Here is an 18984-nt window from a genome sequence, read left to right on the forward strand (position 1 = left end):
TATCTATGTTGTACCACTTCTACGAAATCAACCTTCTTAAAAAAAAATTCCACTGCCATTTCAGTAGCTGTCTCTAAGATGGTTTACTGTACAGTAGTTGAAATAAAAAGTCAAATTTCTTTATTTCTTACAAAGTCTTTGTATAGTTCCCCCACAATGGTGGCTTCCATGATTAACCTATACTACAAAGATGCAGCCCTGCAGGTGATCTTTCATACCATCCATCTATATATAAACATATGAGGTACCTTTGCACCCTACTGTTTTCCATGATATTTTACTTTTGTTCTGTGTGACCTTCACCATGAATGGTCCTTGTCATAATGTTTGCTTTCTCAAAAAATGGTTTATTGTTATATGGCAAATTTCACTAAACTAATTTTATCCTTAAGCTGTAAATGCAGTTGTTTACCGTAAATGTAGGGTTTTGTTAGTTCAGCCTCATGTCCATTGCTCTTTCTCTAAGCTTGACTGCTTTTTAGTGATTAAAGTCTGAAGGTACTGTGTACTATAAAACATAATCACTGAATAAACACTGTGATATGAAGTGGATGTGACCCTAAGGCAACAATAAAGTCATTGTATTTTCTGTGTATTAGTATAAACAAATGTGAAGTTGTTTGTTGAAAATTGTATATTATGGGCCATTTAGAGAAAGTATGTAATATTTCACACTTAGTCTGATGCTGTAGTCAGTCATATCTGCTCTGGAGTTCCCCATAGGCTACATTCAGCGTATTTGCCAGGAAAGCTCCTGATTAGGAATGTTCAGGTTCATACTCATCTTTGCCAGTTTGGGTCTCTGAACCTGACGCTGGACATTGGGGCACATTTACTAAGGGTCTGAATCGCTTTTTTCCGCCTGGTTTTCAGAATTTTGCCATTTTGCGCCAAAGTGCCCCAGGATTTTGGCGCACACGATCGGATTGTGACGCATAGGTGCCAGCTTGCATGTGACGAAAAACGAGGGGCGGATTCGGAAAAATTGCTCTATTTTTTTTTTTTTAAATGTCGCTTGACATGCACTTACATGCAACAGGAATAGGATGGTGAACTCCGGTGGACCTCGGCGGACCACTGTGCAGCAGCGACACCTGGTGGACATCGGGCGGATGACCTTAATGAATCCCGGCAATCTCTGAATCCTCGTCGGAGAACGCATCGCTGGATTGCGAATGGACCGGGTAAGTAAATGTGCCCCATTGTGTTTACTATTATGGGAAGGATCAGTGCTCCCCAATGATGTAATGGGAAGCTCCAGCCCTCCCCCACCCCATAAGTATCGGCGACCACGACGTGCATTCATATAAATGCACCCGACATTTAAAGTGATCCCTGGTGTTACTGAGGGGTTTTGGGAACAAGTCCTTTAGTGGGTCTCCTCATCCCTACTTCTAATTACTTTTTTCTGACCAATATACATTGCATCCTGTGGAAAAAATACAGGATGGAAAGACACAGAAAGCTATGTTTTTCCATGCTGCTCCATCCTGAATGAAAACGGGTGATCACGTGATCGCATCAGCCCCTGCGATCACGTGATCACCCGTTTTCTTTCTATGAGTCACATGATCTGTGTCATGCATAGTGCTCAATGGCGGTACGCCGTAGTCACACGCCGAGTACGGATAATGACATAGAAGATTCTTACTTCAAGAAAAAGAATGAATAAATGGTATCTTAGAGTACCTATTAGGCTACAATCCCAGCTCAATGGCGGTATGCCGTAGTCATACGTCTAGTCCGGAAATGATCCTTAGGTAGGCGTTTGATCCCCTTTATATCTATGCACACTATTGCACTGTATATTCAACTTATTGTTTTTGTGAAATTGTGAAGTTCACTTGCACTGTGATAAACACTCACGCCACTTTATTAGGTACACCTGTCCAACTGCTCGTTAACACTTAATTTCTAATCAGCCAATCACATGGCGGCAACTCAGTGCATTTAGGCATGTAGACATGGTCAAGACAATCTCCTGCAGTTCAAACCGAGCATCAGTATGGGGAAGAAAGGTGATTTGAGTGCCTTTGAAAGTGGCATGGTTGTTGGTGCCAGAAGGGCTGGTCTAAGTATTTCAGAAACTGCTGATCTACTGGGATTTTCATGCACAACCATCTCTAGGGTTTACAGAGAATGGTCCGAAAAAGAAAAAACATCCAGTGAGCGGCAGTTCTGTGGGCGGAAATGCCCTGTTGATGCCAGAGGTCAGAGGAGAATGGGCAGACTGGTTCGAGCTGATAGAAAGGCAACAGTGACTCAAATTGCCAGCCGTTACAACCAAGGTAGGCAGAAGAGCATCTCTGAATGCACAGTACGTCGAACTTTGAGGCAGATGGGCTACAGCAGCAGAAGACCACACCGGGTGCCACTCCTTTCAACTAAGAACAGGAAACTGAGGCTACAATTTGCACAAGCTCATTGAAATTGGACAGTAGAAGATTGGAAAAACGTTGCCTGGTCTGATGAGTCTCGATTTCTGCTGCGACATTCGGATGGTAGGGTCAGAATTTGGCGTCAACAACATGAAAGCATGGATCCATCCTGCCTTGTATCAACGGTTCAGGCTGGTGGTGGTGGTGTGGGGAATATTTTCTTGGTACTCTTTGGGCCCCTTGGTACCAATTGAGCATCATTGCAACGCCACAGCCTACCTGAGTATTGTTGCTGACCATGTCCATCCCTTTATGACCACAATGTACCCAACATCTGATGGCTACTTTCAGCAGGATAATGCGCCATGTCATAAAGATGGAATAATCTCAGACTGGTTTCTTGAACATGACAATGAGGTCACTGTACTCAAATGGCCTCCACAGTCCCCAGATCTCAATCCTATAGAGCATCTTTGGGATGTGGTGGAACGGGAGATTCGCATCATGGATGTGCAGCCGACAAATCTGCGGCAACTGTGTGATGCCATCATGTCAATATGGACCAAAATCTCTGAGGAATGCTTCCAGCACCTTGTTGAATCTATGCCACGAAGAATTGAGGCAGTTCTGAAGGCAAAAGGGGGTCCAACCCGTTATTAGCATGGTGTATACTTGAATTGCCCTGATCACATGATTTGCAAAATGTCACTTCCTGTGTATTTTATATAAATTTTTCACTGTGTTGAGAAAGGCTCCAGGAGCCGAAACGTAGCTTTTGACACATGTGTGAATAAACGAGCAAGTTTTTTGTTATTCACAAATCTCGGAGTGCTGCCATTTTTTGTTGCTTTATATATATATATATATATATATATGTAAAATGAAAATGATGACATGGCAATCCAATCACGCCATAAACTGTTTAAAAAAAACATGTCACAAATTACTCAAATCCATTCTGTGTATTCATGTGTATGGCCACCTTTAGAGTACTGTATGTTTTAAAAATTATTCAAATATGAGTACTGCACTTCTTATAACAATCGATATGCAGCACTCATTCCATGTGTATCTGACCTACAGTACTGTGGTATTTTGCATTGCTGTGGTGTTGTATTACATTTCAGAAATTTACTTTAAATTTTCTAAATGTCTCTTTTTGTTGGCTGCTATCCACGTAAACTCCCCTGAAGCAAAAAAAAAAAGTACAGCGACGTTATTCTCCCTTAAGTTTGCTGCCAGATCAGGATCGTCATTGTGCAGAATACACATTCTCCTTCACTTACTACAAAGTGACCTGGACAAATGCATACTAGGACATTGTGCGGCATATGAAGGTTGTGTTCCTCAAGCACTGAAGGTATATGCTTCTTGTTTTTTGATTCCGATGAAATAGAAAAGGGCTTTTACTGGTTAATTCAGCTTAATCCCTAATTTTAGGAAGTAGATCAAAGCTTTTGTCTTGTGACAAACAGGAAAATACTACAAGTCGTTGTGTTGTTGTCTGGAACTCCTTAAATAGTAATGGAGCAAGTTCTGTATTGTTTCACCGGCAGTATACTTTAGGTCTCATTGTTGGCTGGAAAATTGCAATACTTCCACTCCCTATAACAGTCCCTTTGGATTTTAACATGGTTATCTTTACTGCCAGGACTATAAAAAGACATAATGAACTGATCTGGTCTTAGATAGCTGAGCATGTGAAGGTAAGTGCACTAGACGATGCCCTCTGAGATGTTCCATTGTCCCTGGTCTCATAAGATTTCTTGACCATTCATAGAACTCTATAGATGATGATTGACTGACTTGTAACGTGTAATATTATCATTGTGTAAATATGACATTGTGGAGGGATTGAGCAGGGCAAGCGTTTTCTGCCAATGACTTATTTTTTAGCATTTGACAAAAGGCAAATATATACATCAGCATTATTTGTATTTCACTGTTTCATAGTTGTGTTGCTACTTTTCACATTTGTCAATTGTTTTATAAATAGTAGTAGTATTAAATTTGTTTATGCTTCTTTCCCAGATAGTTTATGTTAAAAAGTCAATTCAGATGTTTCTCTTTTGGTTGTGTATTTGCCAGATATCTAAAGGTAAACTATGCTTTGCTAAGGATGAGTTGCACCTGCTAAGTGCATGTGTGCCACAATCTCCCTGTACAAGTAGAGCAGTAATGCATCATCTACTATATACATGTACAGGCAGTCCCCGGGTTACATGCAAGATAGGTTCTGTAGGTTTGTTATTAAGTTGAATTTGTATGTAAGTCGGAACTCTATTCTTTATAATTGTAACCGCAACAAACATTGGTCTCTGTAACAATTTGAAAATGTTGGATTCTCATAAGAACCAAAATGAACAATAAAGCTTCATTGCAGACACATTTAATAGCTGTTATAGCTGTTTATTGTAGCCTAAGGCAAAATTACATAAAATTACCAACATCCAGAGGTCAGTTTGTAACTAGGGGTCATGTGTTATTCGGGTATTCTTAAGTAGGGGACCGCCTGTACTTATATCGTAGTGGGCTTTCCTTTTGAGTAAATGCTTCTTTTATTATGTTATTATTGTTTATTGTGTTTTTATTGAATTTCCACATTACAATAGACTGTAGCAAATGAATATTCAAAACATTGAAATGCAATAAACTATCCAATAAGAATGTTCCTACAAGTACATTGAGGTTTTCCATTTTCTTCAAAACACGTCAGTTAATTGTTTCTTTACACGTCACTACCTGCACTGCTAATTGTCTTGGAAATCAGGAAGTCCCTTGTAGTGAAAATAACTTAAGTGAAGATCTGGCAGATCCCAGATGTTTTACATGTGAACCAAGTAAATAAACAAAGTATATTTCAGATTTAAAAGTTTTGTATTCAGTGGAGATTATAGAGAAATAAGTGAGGGGTAAAAAGTCCTGGATGTTCTGGTTTACTCACGTAAAATATTAGGAATTTCCCTGTTATAATATAACTTCAGGATTCACCTGAAACTACACCAGGGATCAGTGAAGAACTGCAGCTTCTTTTTCTGTGATTTCACTTAACCCCACATCTGCCATGTGCAGGTATTTATAGATTAGAAAACGTATACAATGGAAGGAGTTGTCCAAAGTAACCACATTTTGGAGTTCACTCAATTAGAGCTGCTACCCCATTGGTTTATGGTTTCTTCTCCTCTTGAACTTCTCACTATTGTATGAATTTTGTATCTGTAACAAGTAATCTGCCTCTTAAATGAAGTATTTTTCTTAACAGAGACTTTACACATGTCTAACTCATATAGGACTAGAAAGAGAGGCCTGAATAGGTTTTACATTAGGTTAGAGATATGTGTGCAGTGAACGGTTTCCAACAATACAGAGATTACTTAGGCTCATAACATTTCTGTAAAGACCTTCATTTTTTGTAATGTGTAGTACGTACAGCAGATTTGTTTAGAAAAGACAGAATATGTCTATTGATAAGCGTAAATCCTTGCACTTGTGCTGTTATCTGCTTGACATGCTTATCACTTCCTCAACTTGTTTAGCTTTATAGTATGTTGAGCTGACCTTCTTTCCTCTTTCACAGGATATCTGTAATTCCAGTGGAATCTTTGAGGGAAATTCTTACTATTCGAAACAAAGCAGCAGAAACACTCTCTTTGTTATGGAAAGTCTGAATTTCTGCAGTGGATTTATAGTTTCTCATGTTTCTCACGATGAGTTATGTTTTCATAAGTTTATGGAGTTACATCCATTTTTTAGCATTTCTGTACCATCTTAAAGAGAACCTGCTATTTAAATTAACCAACCCAAAATAAATATTTCCTAAAAAACTATGATTACAAAGCAATGTTAGAAAATCAGTTTGTAAACTTATATTTAACTGCCTGAGGTGATTCCAATGATATTAATGGAGTCCTGCATATTAAACTTAAGCCTTTTTCCTGATTGACGGGTCTCACAGCTAGAACATGCAGCTGTATGGAACTAGTACTTAGGGACCGTCTGCCAGTATTCAACTATAGACATAAACAGCTTAACATACCTATAATAAGGGGTAGAAAAAGCTGTGTGAGATGTTTAATACAGTGCCTTGCTGGAACGTTGAAAGAGCTCTGTTACATAATTGAGCACTTCATGTCATGTGGCCAGGGTGATTTAATCTAAGGTCCTTTACCCAGTAACTTTTCTTTTACCCACTAACATCAACATCTAGCTCATATATGTATCTGTTCACAAAAAAATCACAACATTCATTCATAAGTTATGGGGAACAGTAGAAGTCCATGAAGGCATGCTGTGATTTTATGTGATCAGATACATAAATGAGATAGCTGTTCATGTTACTACATAAAGGACCTTAGATAGCATCACCCTGATCACATGACATAAAGTGCTGAATGGTAGAGTGCATATGGCATGGGGAGGAGTAGATTGTAGTAACCAGCTGAGCAGGACACACCCCCTCCTATGCCAGTTAGGAGTTAAAATCAGGGTATTTTTTAGTTAATACAGCTCTATGGGAACCTTTAAATATGATTACACTTGGAGTTAGGAGGGTGTTCTGTGAAAAAAATTCATAAATCAACTGTAAGGCCTGCCTTACACCACTATCAGTCTTGGCTGTCAAAATGTCATGTGACAACTAAACAATTGCTAGCATCTGTGCCTACATGATATTGGGAGGCATATTATTGCTGGGAGGCCAACAGTTGGTTCAGCTATGGCATGCACAATGAAAGTGGTGCCACACAATTCCAGTTACATAGGTCTAAAAGCTCCAGGACAGTTGAACGGGCCCTTTATTATGTGGGAATCCAGATAGGTTCATATGTATTTTTTAAAAATTGTCTAATGTCAAACCCCTATTACAGCATTGTCAGTCTTATGGACACAAGGGGTATGTTCATACAAAGTTCATTTTTGGGACTGAACAATATTTCATATAAACTTTCATATAAATAGGACAGCAGAAAAAAGTCTACAACAAATCTGTAGCATGTTAAAATTTCTATCGATATCTATCTCGGCTACAGATGGCCAGATGTGATGTCCAGTGCTCCGGGCTGTTAATTATTCACGTCTCAATGCAATTGATGCCTCCCTCTCCCATGCTGGAGAGGTAGGTGATGTAATGCGGGAGGCGTGAATAATTAGCAGCCCGGAGCGCTGGACATTGTGCCTGGCAGCCTATAGCTGCTTTTTATAACTTTTTTTTACAACAATCCTGACGTGTCAACATTAAACCAACATTAAGACCGGTGTCAGGATTGTGGAGAAGACTGCTATAGGTAAATTTGTGTGGCTTCATTTTACTACCAACTTGTGGTAGATCTCCTTTAAAGGGTTGTCCTGCTCTGCTCAGTAGCTATACGTCAGAAGGGAGTTAGCTTAATAGCAAAAGTAAGGCAACCAACACTACCCATTAGCACACTCCTATACTTTGCCTATGTGGAAACAGGAAAAATATTGTCAAAGATGTTCCTGAGTTCCCTGCAGGGTTTTTCTGTTCCATCACTATTTACAAACTATGAATACAACCAGAACAGCAGAACTGGAAACTTTTTTGTTCAGGTGTGATAATGACCTTCTCTGATGGAATCTTTTCGTTCAGAAAAGCATATAATCTGACCTTTCCAGCAGGAAATTATGAGAGATGGATGTCCTTATCTCATGGGAGATCTGTGCCTTCCTGTGATTGTGGGGTTGGATGTCCATGACACGTTGGCCTTTTATTTGGCTTAATGTGAATTAGAAAGTTGGACAACAAAGTTTTACTTTTTTGTACAAAAAATCAAGGAGCATGTCAGGATATTTTTGATCAGTTATTACAGTAGAAACTTTGAATATTGGCTTGGTAGGTGTCTAACACCCGATGCTATGATAAGCAAAAAAGAGCAGTAAGAGATTAAAAATGCCTTTTGTCAGCATTCTGAATCATTTTAGTAGTTTAAAATAGTTTTATTAATATTACCTGTGGACATCCAGTCGACAGCATGTTGTGAGTCGCAGGAGGAGTGGGGGGGGGGGGGCTGAAGCTTGCCTGTACCTGTGTCTGTTCATGCATCCTTCCTCACCATCCCCTTCTCTCCCCTGCCTGCTCATTGCACATGACAGGAAGTGTGGGCGGCTGCATGAGTTTGTAGGAGAGAAGACTGACACAGGCACACATAGGCCCCTCCTTCCCCAAGACTTAACCCATGTTTCTGGCAGGGAGCCAAGTAATGTAAATTAAACTTATATAAGCTATATTCAGAAAACTGAAAAGGTGTTTTTAAAATAAACATAGCATAGGCTATTGGAGTCTGACACCAGCTAAAATCACATTCCTGGTGACAGGTTCCCTATACCCAATATGGAGTAAAAGTTTTAAATTTTTACTCATCTTGTTGCTGCAATGATCCAAGTTTTCTCTTCAAATGTTCACTTAAATTTAAGCTGAGTTGGGGTTTGTGGTGTGGCTGCTACACAGAGGACAGAGTCAGACTTCTGTCTCTACATTGTTGTCCAGGTTGCCAAAGACAAAACCAACTGCCTGTGGGAGTTGAGAGTATCAGACCCCACTAATCCAATATTGATTACCTATCCTTGGGACAGTTCATCTACATGGAAAACCATTTCATGACTAAATTACCTTGTTCAGTAATTATGCCATTGTCCATTTACACTATTGCACAACGAAACCTTGCATAAGTAAGAGACTCATCATTATGTACATGAGTTGTATGTGGACTCATAGATAAGTACAGTAAATAATGACAGTATTCTGAAGTTATTTCACCTGACAAATCTATTCTGAGCACATAAGATTAGTGTTACGTATGTGTTTACATTATTTACTTTACTTATTTTATTCTGGATTGTCTACATTTTTTAAGACCATTCGTCAATGTCTGTGAACATATTTGATAGAAAGCTTGTACTCCATATAGTATACAATGGGAGGCATCCGTCTGCGTTCATACTCTCATTGTCCTTTCAGTTTTTTCTGTAAAAATGGAAAATTGTGGTTCCCTTTTAATGGATAGAAACAGAAAACCTTGCTTTTGTATCTGTTATAATTGACTCTTATTTGTAACAATAAATAATGCTATACAGTGGGAAAATAGTTGTAGTTGAATACTTATAGTACACTGTTTAGAATGTTAACATTTGTGGAAATTTAAAGGGAACCTGTCAATAGGATTTGGCTGTACACAAAACTATTCCTGGCTTTAAAGGAACACTCCAGTCAAAGGTGATTCATTACATATACCTTGTTCAGGGACTTCAGGGAGGAACATGACTCTAGGAATTTAATGAAAATTAGTCATGCTCTTCCCTTCATTCCCTGCACCTGCATAATTCAATGAATTACGTAAGCTTTGACTGGAGCCGCTACAGTTGAGTCTCCAGTAAACTTTTATTTATTAATTCAGAAACCAGGTGATAAATGAATTCAAGATCATGAATTGGCCTGTAATGTTAAACTTTTAAAAACCAAAAAAAAAAAAAAAAGATCATCAGGGTTGAGACCCTGAATCCCATTATCACGTGGACACTGTTGTTTGTGGTTTGGAGAATCCCTTTTAAAATGACTATTTTCTTCACAATAACATTTATGCTATGGCATTCACAAATAAGTGATAAGCCATACCCCCCTCCCCCGCATTTCTTTTTAGGTTATTATTATTATTAATATTATTGGGTTTTAGAAACAGTGATGTTCTTGTCAACAGAGCGTGTCTGGCTTTGTCATAAATATACAGTAGATATAGTTGATAAAGTAGATGGATACACCGAGTGGATGAAAGTAAAATCTGATAAGCAGCAAAAGCAGGAGCACAAACCATCTGCATCACATCTGAAAGTAAATATTTAATAGTTGTGTCCCTTTAATGGAAACATGTAAGAAAATGACATCATTTTAGTAAATATGAATGAGCATTCCATAATTGAGCTCCCTATAAAGGTGACCCTGGTGCTGGAGCGGCCTGTAGTCTGAATGATAAGACTGTAGCAAGTGTAAACCCATTAGGTGAGGGAATACAATCAGTGTGCAGTGTGTTCATCAGTGGCTTTGTTTTATATCATACTGTTATTGTTGTTGTTTGGGAGAGGAGTGTTTAGCTCTTCATTTAAAGGTTATCACCCTGTAACCTGGGAAAAGTTTCTCTCCCCTCCTGTGACATTTAGAAAACAATGCTCGCTTGTCACTGTGTTACAGGAAAATGTATATTTTTGTTTCAATATGATGCCAGAGGTGGGGTCACGTAGCAAGATAAACATGAGCCTGATTTCTATCCGGGGAGTGCAGGTTTGATCAATTAAGGAACTAAGCAAAATGTGTGACTTTTTATGATTTTATTCCTGCATTCTCTCTACTGCCCAGTACATAGCTGACAGCTTACCATGCTGATTGTATATACATGGGTGCAAAAAAAATATATGCTATCCCCCTGTCACTCAAACACAAATGGCATAACACATTTTTGTCTTTAAACACCTCTTGACTTGAAGTTTTATTAAACCCTGTGGCAGTAGCGTAACTAGGAGAGACAGGGCCCCCTAGCACGCTACTGTGTGGGGCCCCCCTTCCCACTTAAAAAATATACATATTCGTATACTCACACATGCGAGTTACAATCACATATATATACACCCATGTGCATATACACATACATACAATGCCATATGCAACATACTCACATGCAGTGTATACAGACACCATATACACATCACAGATACTGCATATATACATCACAGTATATGTTATATACATATTATGATGGACATGTGCAGTACAATATAGATATAATGGTGCACATCCTCCATTCTTTATTGTGTCAGTTCAGATGATGGGGCCCCCTGACACTGTGGGCCCCATAGCGGCTGCTATGGCTGCTACCACTGTAGTTACGCCCCTGCCCTGTGGATTATTGAGCAAACACAACTTGTGACTGTCCTCTGGTCGCATAGACCACACTTACATACCACCAAAATTATCACAAGGGGGGTCATTCCTGATCTCTTTGTTCCCAGGGAAAAAGCTGAGGTGTTTCAGATTGACTTACTGTACACTAATACCCCTAAATAAAATCAAGTGTGTCTATACCTTGTTAGTAGATACATCTGTTTGTTATTTATTCTCAGTATAGCTACAGCTGTTTGTTTTTGTGAAGGCATCAGAGGTTTATTAGAGAACATTAGTGAACAAACAGCATCATGAAAACCAAGAAACACGCCAGACAGATGAAGGATCAAAGTTGTGGGAAAGCAGGGTAATGTTTACGAAAATAGTCCAAGCTATGAACATCTAATGGAGAAATGTTTGGTCCATCATCAATAAAAAACAAAGAAAAACACACAAAATAAAAAAGGTTTATGGCTGTAACATTTTAAGAATAAGAAACGTTCTTGGGGTATGAATACTTTTGACACCCACTGTCTGGGTAGAGGAAAGTAATGAAGAGATAGCACCATGGCACAGCTGAATCTTTAAAGTTATTTGTTACCAATCTGTGATCATTCATTTATTATTATTGTATGGTATTTTTGTTGAAGACTAGTGTTGACTGGACCCGAGCCGCAAAGTTCCGGTTTGTACCAAACTTTTCAGGTTCAGCTCAACTTGCCAGCTCAGTTAACGCCTGCTGGCACTGATTGTGGGTGCTAACTCTTAAACTAACCAACCTGATGCCACCATTTTGGGGAGGACAGTGCTTCCTGATGATTTTAAATGGCAGCGTGTGCCAGTGGCATTTAAACTGTTAACACCTTCGGTGCCAGGATTTGAAAGGACATTTACCACAAGGGTCAAGGATTGTAAACCAAACACACAGACATATTGGTGTGTGCCCCCTCTGGCATAAACCTGCTCTTCTTTTAGCCTATTATACCCTGTTTTTAAAAGGATTTTTAAACTACACAAATGAGCCTGAGGGACTAATGAGACGCTCAGGCTCATTAGCATATTTTTAAAAGCCTTTTTTCCTTAAAAACAAGGGCAGAGGAAGCTTAAAGGGCACCTACCACCACAAATCTACCTATAAAGGTAGATCGGGTGGTAGGTGAATCAATGGGACGTGAGGATAGCCCTTTTAAGGGCTAATCCTCACGTCCCCGCACTGTTTTATAAACTTTTATTACATCAATATGTTAATTTACTTATGCGGCTACCGGGGCGTGGAGTAGCCGCATATGAGATTACACGAGGCGGCTACTCCACGCCCCGGTAGCCACATTACCCCTCCTACTCACCATGTTCGGCGCGCAGCTGCTCGTAGCTGCGCGCCCTCGTCCGCCGATCCTGCCGTCTGCGCATGCGCAGAACAGCAGGCCCGTGCCTGCGCAGCCCCGGCTTCAGAGCAGTGACCGCGCAGGCGCGGGCCTGCTGTTCTGCGCATGCGCAGACGTCAGGATCGGCGGACGAGGGCGCGCAGCTACGAGCAGCTGCGCGCCGAACATGGTGAGTAGGAGGGGTAATGTGGCTACCGGGGCGTGGAGTAGCCGCCTCGTGTAATCTCATATGCGGCTACTCCACGCCCCGGTAGCCGCATAAGTAAATTAACATATTGATGTAATAAAAGTTTATAAAACAGTGCGGGGACGTGAGGATTAGCCCTTAAAAGGGCTATCCTCACGTCCCATTGATTCACCTACCACCCGATCTACCTTTATAGGTAGATTTGTGGTGGTAGGTTTCCTTTAATGGAGATCGTTTTCTGCACACGCCAGTATGTCAGTGTGCTTGGTTTACAATCCTTTATCCTGGTGACAGATGTCCTTTAATCTCGGCTGAATCCTAATTTTATCAAGTCCACTCATCACTGTTAATGAAGTAATAAATAAATAATGAAATAATACATAATACTTATACATAATAATTAAATAATACAATTTGTTTATTTATAAACTCATAAACTCCATAAACAGTAAGTATCAAATTACTGGACATGGAGCTTCATACATTTTACGGAAAAGGTTGATGTAAAAATATACTCTTTACAATACTTCCAGCAATCAGAATTATCTTCCTCAGATTTTCCATCTAAAAAAATTTAAGCCTGGTGTAATGGAATAAATACTCCAATGTAATATCAAATGAATTTTGCCTTCAAAGCGATTTCAGAAACTTTTAGTGCAGACCAACTCTACGTATTCACTCAGCAATGAATTTCTTAATAGCACAAATATGTCATTGTAGTGTTAGATCTCCTGTACCTGGGTTCAGCAAGGATAAGTGAAAACTGATGAAAGCACTAGGTCTGATGAGTTCAGAACAAGGAGAGAAATCCTGACAAGTATTTTGGACCTCTGAGCTTCGGAACAAGAAATAGTTTAAAGACGGGATATGTAACCCCTTCAGTGTTTGCCCTTTTTCATGTGTAACAGAATATATAGCTGTAACAAGGTTGATAAGTAGAAATGTTTAACATTCATTAGCATTATGTTTGTGTCTATGTTATATACATTACAAACTTAAGAAGGTGCACTGGACGGGGCGTGTTTACAATAAACAAGCTACAATGGCTACTATTACCATCTATGTAGGGTAGACAAAGGTCAGTAGCTGTGATAAGTTGACTTAACTTTTTATATATATACATACACATATGTATATATATATATATATATATATATATATATATATACAGGCGGACATTCGACTTAGAGACAACCCCTAGTTAAAGACGGACCCCTCTGCTCACTGTGACCTCTGGTGAAGCTCTCTGAATGCTTTATTATAGTCCCAGACTGCAATGATCAGCTGTAAAGTGTCTGTAATAAAGCTTTATTGAAAATCCTTGGTCCCATTAAAAAAAATTTTAAACTCCAATTGTCACTAGGGCAAAAAAATATTTTGTCTAGAACTACAATTATAAAATATACAGCAGTTTCGACTTACATACAAGTTCAACTTACAAACCTGTGGAACCTATCTTGTATGTAACCCTGGGACTGCCTGTGTATGTATATCTACACACACATTGGGGCAGATTTACTTACCCGGTCCATTCGCGATCCAGCGGCGCGTTCTCTACGGTGGATTCGGGTCCGTCCGGGATTCACTAAGGTAGTTCCTCCGACGTGCTCTGAAGTTCCCCGAGGCCCGCCGGAATCCACCGAAGTTCACCGGCCTATACCTGGTGAAGGTAAGCGCGAGTCCCGCGGGTTTTCGTTCGGCCACGGCCCCCAGATTTCCGTTGCGTGCATGCCAGGGCCGATGCAGCACAATCCGATTGCGTGCACCAAAATCCCGGGGCAATACAGGGAAAATCGTCGCAAATCGGAACTATTCAGTTAACACGGTAAAATGGCAGTACAAGTTTTAGATGTTAGAAAAACTAGACAATGGAATTTGAAACTGGGGATCTATAATTGCTTAATCTGATCCCTGATGTAACAGATCCTGCACTTTAAGAAATCAGATGTTTTATTTGTTAACAATTTGGGTGAACATTTTGTGGGGGCAAATCAAGACAAGACAGGAACCAGGTAGCATCTGCTGGAATGAATGACGAACAATCTTTTACGAATGACTATGGAAATTGTCACTAAAGCAACTCAAACTGGATCCTGGAGTCTACAGTACATTCTCTTCTTCTGATGTGAATGTAGAAATAAGTTCACTTCTGTAATCATCAGGTTCCATTAGACTTTCCATTATAAATAGTAAAAAAAAATGGCCTCAGAAAATTGGGTCAATGTACACAATGCGCATTGAAGTCTATGGGGAACAGATGGTAAATGGAAGGCCCTCAGTTCCCCTTTCATTTTTTGTCTGAAAAAGTGAGAATACACCAGAAAGTCTTAATGCCGGTGTCTACTGAACCCCAGCTTTATATATAAAATAATAGTTTTGATAAATCCAATAAACTAAAGATTCATACTATGGTGACATGTTCAGTTGACAAACATGATGTCTCCTAGAAATCCAGGGAAATGCCCTCTTAATCATTTGCATTGGATTTTCCAAAATACTTCTCTAGGTAATTATGCTTCACTGCTTAATAATACATCATTATCATTACTTATAGATTGTAAGCTCTTGAGATGAGGGCCCTCAATCCTTTTGACAGTGTTATTGCTCTTATTTTGTCTGTATATGTACCCCATGATGATGTGCTGTGAAATATGAAGGCGCTATAAAATTTAAGCATTATTATTATTATTATTATTATTATTATTATATTACAGGATACCGTATTTTTCGGACTATATGCCGCACTGGATTATAAGGCGCACCATAAATAAATACCTGCTAAAACGTCTAGGTTAATCTATAAGGCGCACTGGATTATAAGGTTGAATGACCAGCAGGTGGCAGACCTGTGCAAAATTCAAGGCAGCGCTAGACTATTAAGAAATTAAGGTGCACTAGACTATAAGGCGCACCTTTGATTTCTGAGAAAATCAAAGGATTTTTTTGTGTGCCTTATAGTCTGAAAAATACAGTACACATGCAGCACTGGTATAAAAATGCTGAATAATTACATTGTAGCCCCATTTTTAACCAGTGAAATCAAGTATGTGATACGTTCATATTTGGGTCAGATCATTTATGTCCTTTAGCTTTTTTTTTTTCTTTTTTGCCTCCTCGTGGATCAGCATCGATCTATGATTATAATAAAACTGAGTGTGCTAAATACGGCAATTACGGTACAATGTTGTTACTGTTTTCCCTACATACTGAATGTCTCCAGTGTGATAAATGACGCTGTCTGTTTAGAACCATCCTCATCACTTTTAACCAAAAAACATATTTTATTGGTTTTCATTAGAATCTAAGCAGTGTTGTATATGATAGCTATACCCATCACTGTGATGTAATGATTGTTTGCAGGGGTTAGCATGCTTACTAATGATGGAGCTGGTAATATTTGCTTTGCGGGAAGGGATTTTATGTAAACATACAATTTATACTGATGATTCATTTCTTTATTAGTTCCAGAAAATACCTTCCTGAAGCCTGATCTCATTGTGATCACAGCCATGAAGTTTGTGTTTGCATTCTGAATGTCATATACAAAGCACTGTGCTCTACACAAAGCTGTGGCTAGTAGTCGGTCATACGTTACATAAATAAACTAATACATTAGGATGATTGTCACTGAACCGTGCTTAAAGTATTATTTTGAAGGATCATGTATGAGCATCCAAATAGCCGCTGATCTTACATGTATGACAGATATGCTTGCCCATTAAGCTAAGGTGTGTGTTCACATCATAAGTCTTGCTGGGAACACCCCATAGAATTACATCTGTTTTCCCAAAACATTTATTTCAGATTGCTGTTGATCTTGTATCCCTGTATACTGTACTGTATACAGAAAGTGGTACAATCTAGCTTTTCTGCTCTATGTGGGAGATTTACCTTTTCACCTTTTGTCTAGTTTGTCCAGATTACTTGATCTCTTTTTGTCTGGTATGTGACCTAATGGGTCATTGAGTCAAATTGATGGTGATAAATGTGACTTTTGATGGTTTGACTAGTTTTTCTGTTGGACAGAAAATTTGGACTTGTTATCAATAAGTTGAACTTTATAGCACAAAGTTGCAAATATGAGAAAAGGGTTACCCAAAATCAGGGTCTTAGATCACACCTGCAAGGGGCATGTTCCGTTACCCATACCATTATGATTTATTTAACAAAAGAGCACAGCGTTACGCTTTTTTGCTGAACATTACTGTAATGCAAGTCACTGTTTCGTACTTAGAATTCAATGGAGATTGGATGGTGAACAGAAGAATTTTGGATTACCTTCTGTTTACAGTTTCTCCAACAATGGAGCAACATTCCGTTGCAGTTACGATCATAGACTAAGAGGCTAAGACTCAGTTCACTCCTACCTCCTACAGGTTACTCCATAAATAATGGCATTGGAGTAATGGTCAGCCCCCTTGTATTCTTTATAGACAGTGGATTTAAAGAAAAAAAGAAGAGAGAGACGATACAGGCGCCACATGTGTAAAACCAATTGGATTAGAGAAATGTTTAGATTCTTTAGTGAAAAGGTGCTCACCTTTCTCAGTTGTACAACAGTACAACACATGAAGTAGCTTCAGTTACGTCTTTGAGTGGTTTAGGCTGCCTTCCTGGGCTTCCTAGTACCTTTGGTGTCCATGAAGAAGATCAAGCGGCTAAAGGGTAGATTCCAAGGTGTTCACGGCGCCAATCACTCGGACTAGGGATATTTCATTAGTAGGTTCCTTCATTTGGTAGCTTTATAATACGCATTTCGAACCCGGACCAGGCTCTTCCTCAGTTACATACAAGCATGTCAAACATTAAAAGTGTGGGGCTTATAAACTTGTCCACGCTTTTAATATTTGACATGCTTGTATGTAACTGAGGAAGAGCCCGGTTTGGGCTCGAAGCGCGTTTTATAAAGCTACCAAATAAAGGAACCTACCAATGAAATATCCCTAGTCCGAGTGATTGGCACCGGGAACACCCCGGAATCTACCCTTTAGCCGCTTGTAGACAGTGGAGAGAGTTCCCACAACCACAGACACAAGTGTGATCTGTGCCTTACAAGGATGGTTGAAGATTGAACCTTGCATCCTTTCCCTTACAAAATCCTTCATTTTCTCTTCCGTTACTCAGTTCACCTGATTGATCTTCCAGAGGTTTGGTGCATTTTCTTTAAAATTTTTAACCCCTTAACGCCAAGGCACTTTTTAGTTTTTGTGTTTCCATCTTTCACTCCCCACATTTAAAAATCTATAACTTTTTTTTATTTTTCCATGTACAGAGCTGTGTGAGGGCTTATTTTCTACGTAACAAATTGCTATTTAAAGTGACAGTATTTATTATTCCATGCCATGTTCTGGGAAGCAGGAAAACAATTCCAAATGCAGTGAAGTTGGTAAAAAAATGAATTTGCACCTTATGTGCTTGGATTTTACGGCTTTCACTGAATGCCCCAAATGACATGGTCGGTACGATCACAAGGATACCAAATCTATAAAGGTTTTATAAAGTTTTCATAGCTGTGTGTGGAGTCCTTTTGATCACTTTTCATTTTATATGTTTATTATATTTTTTTACTTTAGGAGCTATTTTCTGTCACGGGTTTAAACTATAAGAATAACCGTTGATAGATCGGACATTTTGGGACGCAGTGATACCTAACATTTTTATGATTTCTACTATTTATTTATATCAGTTGAGGGGGTGATTTGAATTTTATTTTTCTTACAGTTTTTTTTTTTTTAATTTTTCAGACCCCGTAGGGTACTTTAGGCAACACCCATCTTGTATTTAGAGGGCTCAGCCAGTAATCCCTTTCCACATACCTGCAGCAAATGTCAGTAAGGGGTAAAAAGTTCCCATTCATAAGCCTTTCAAAACATTTCCAAAACAACTGTAAAAATAGATTCAATGGGGGCAATTGGTTGTTTTGTCTGTATTTGGCATTGTTTTGGTGCACTTGTGGTACAAATGTTGTTTTGTGGCTTTCCATCTTTATCAAGAGTCATATCTGGCAGCAGCAAAGCTCCAAAGACAGACATAGAACTGTCGTAAGGACACGGTCTAATCATAAATTACTCCCACTAAATGTTCAATTCTATTTTTATCTGAATTCATCGCGTGAGTCTATGTTTGTTGTTGTATTTTTTATGGTTTGTC

General features: G+C 39.1%; 1 protein-coding gene across 6 annotated transcripts in view; it reads left to right on the top strand.

Annotated features, from left to right (window-relative positions):
- The window catches only part of ARHGAP28 (Rho GTPase activating protein 28), a 179535-nt gene that overhangs the window by 126217 nt on the left and 34334 nt on the right, over positions 1–18984 (top strand). Inside the window, exon 1 of one of the 6 annotated variants that reach the window (XM_072152196.1) lies at positions 3623–3738. The exons of 4 other annotated variants lie outside the window; for them this stretch is intronic. The gene's annotated coding sequence lies outside the window, so the exon portion shown is untranslated. Of the gene's footprint in view, positions 1–3622; positions 3739–3982; positions 4085–18984 lie in introns of those variants that run through there. One more of the 6 variants, XM_072152199.1, reaches the window with a different exon arrangement.

This window comes from Engystomops pustulosus, chromosome 5 (genome assembly GCF_040894005.1).
Source record: "Engystomops pustulosus chromosome 5, aEngPut4.maternal, whole genome shotgun sequence".
NCBI classification, from domain to species: Eukaryota; Metazoa; Chordata; class Amphibia; order Anura; family Leptodactylidae; genus Engystomops; species Engystomops pustulosus.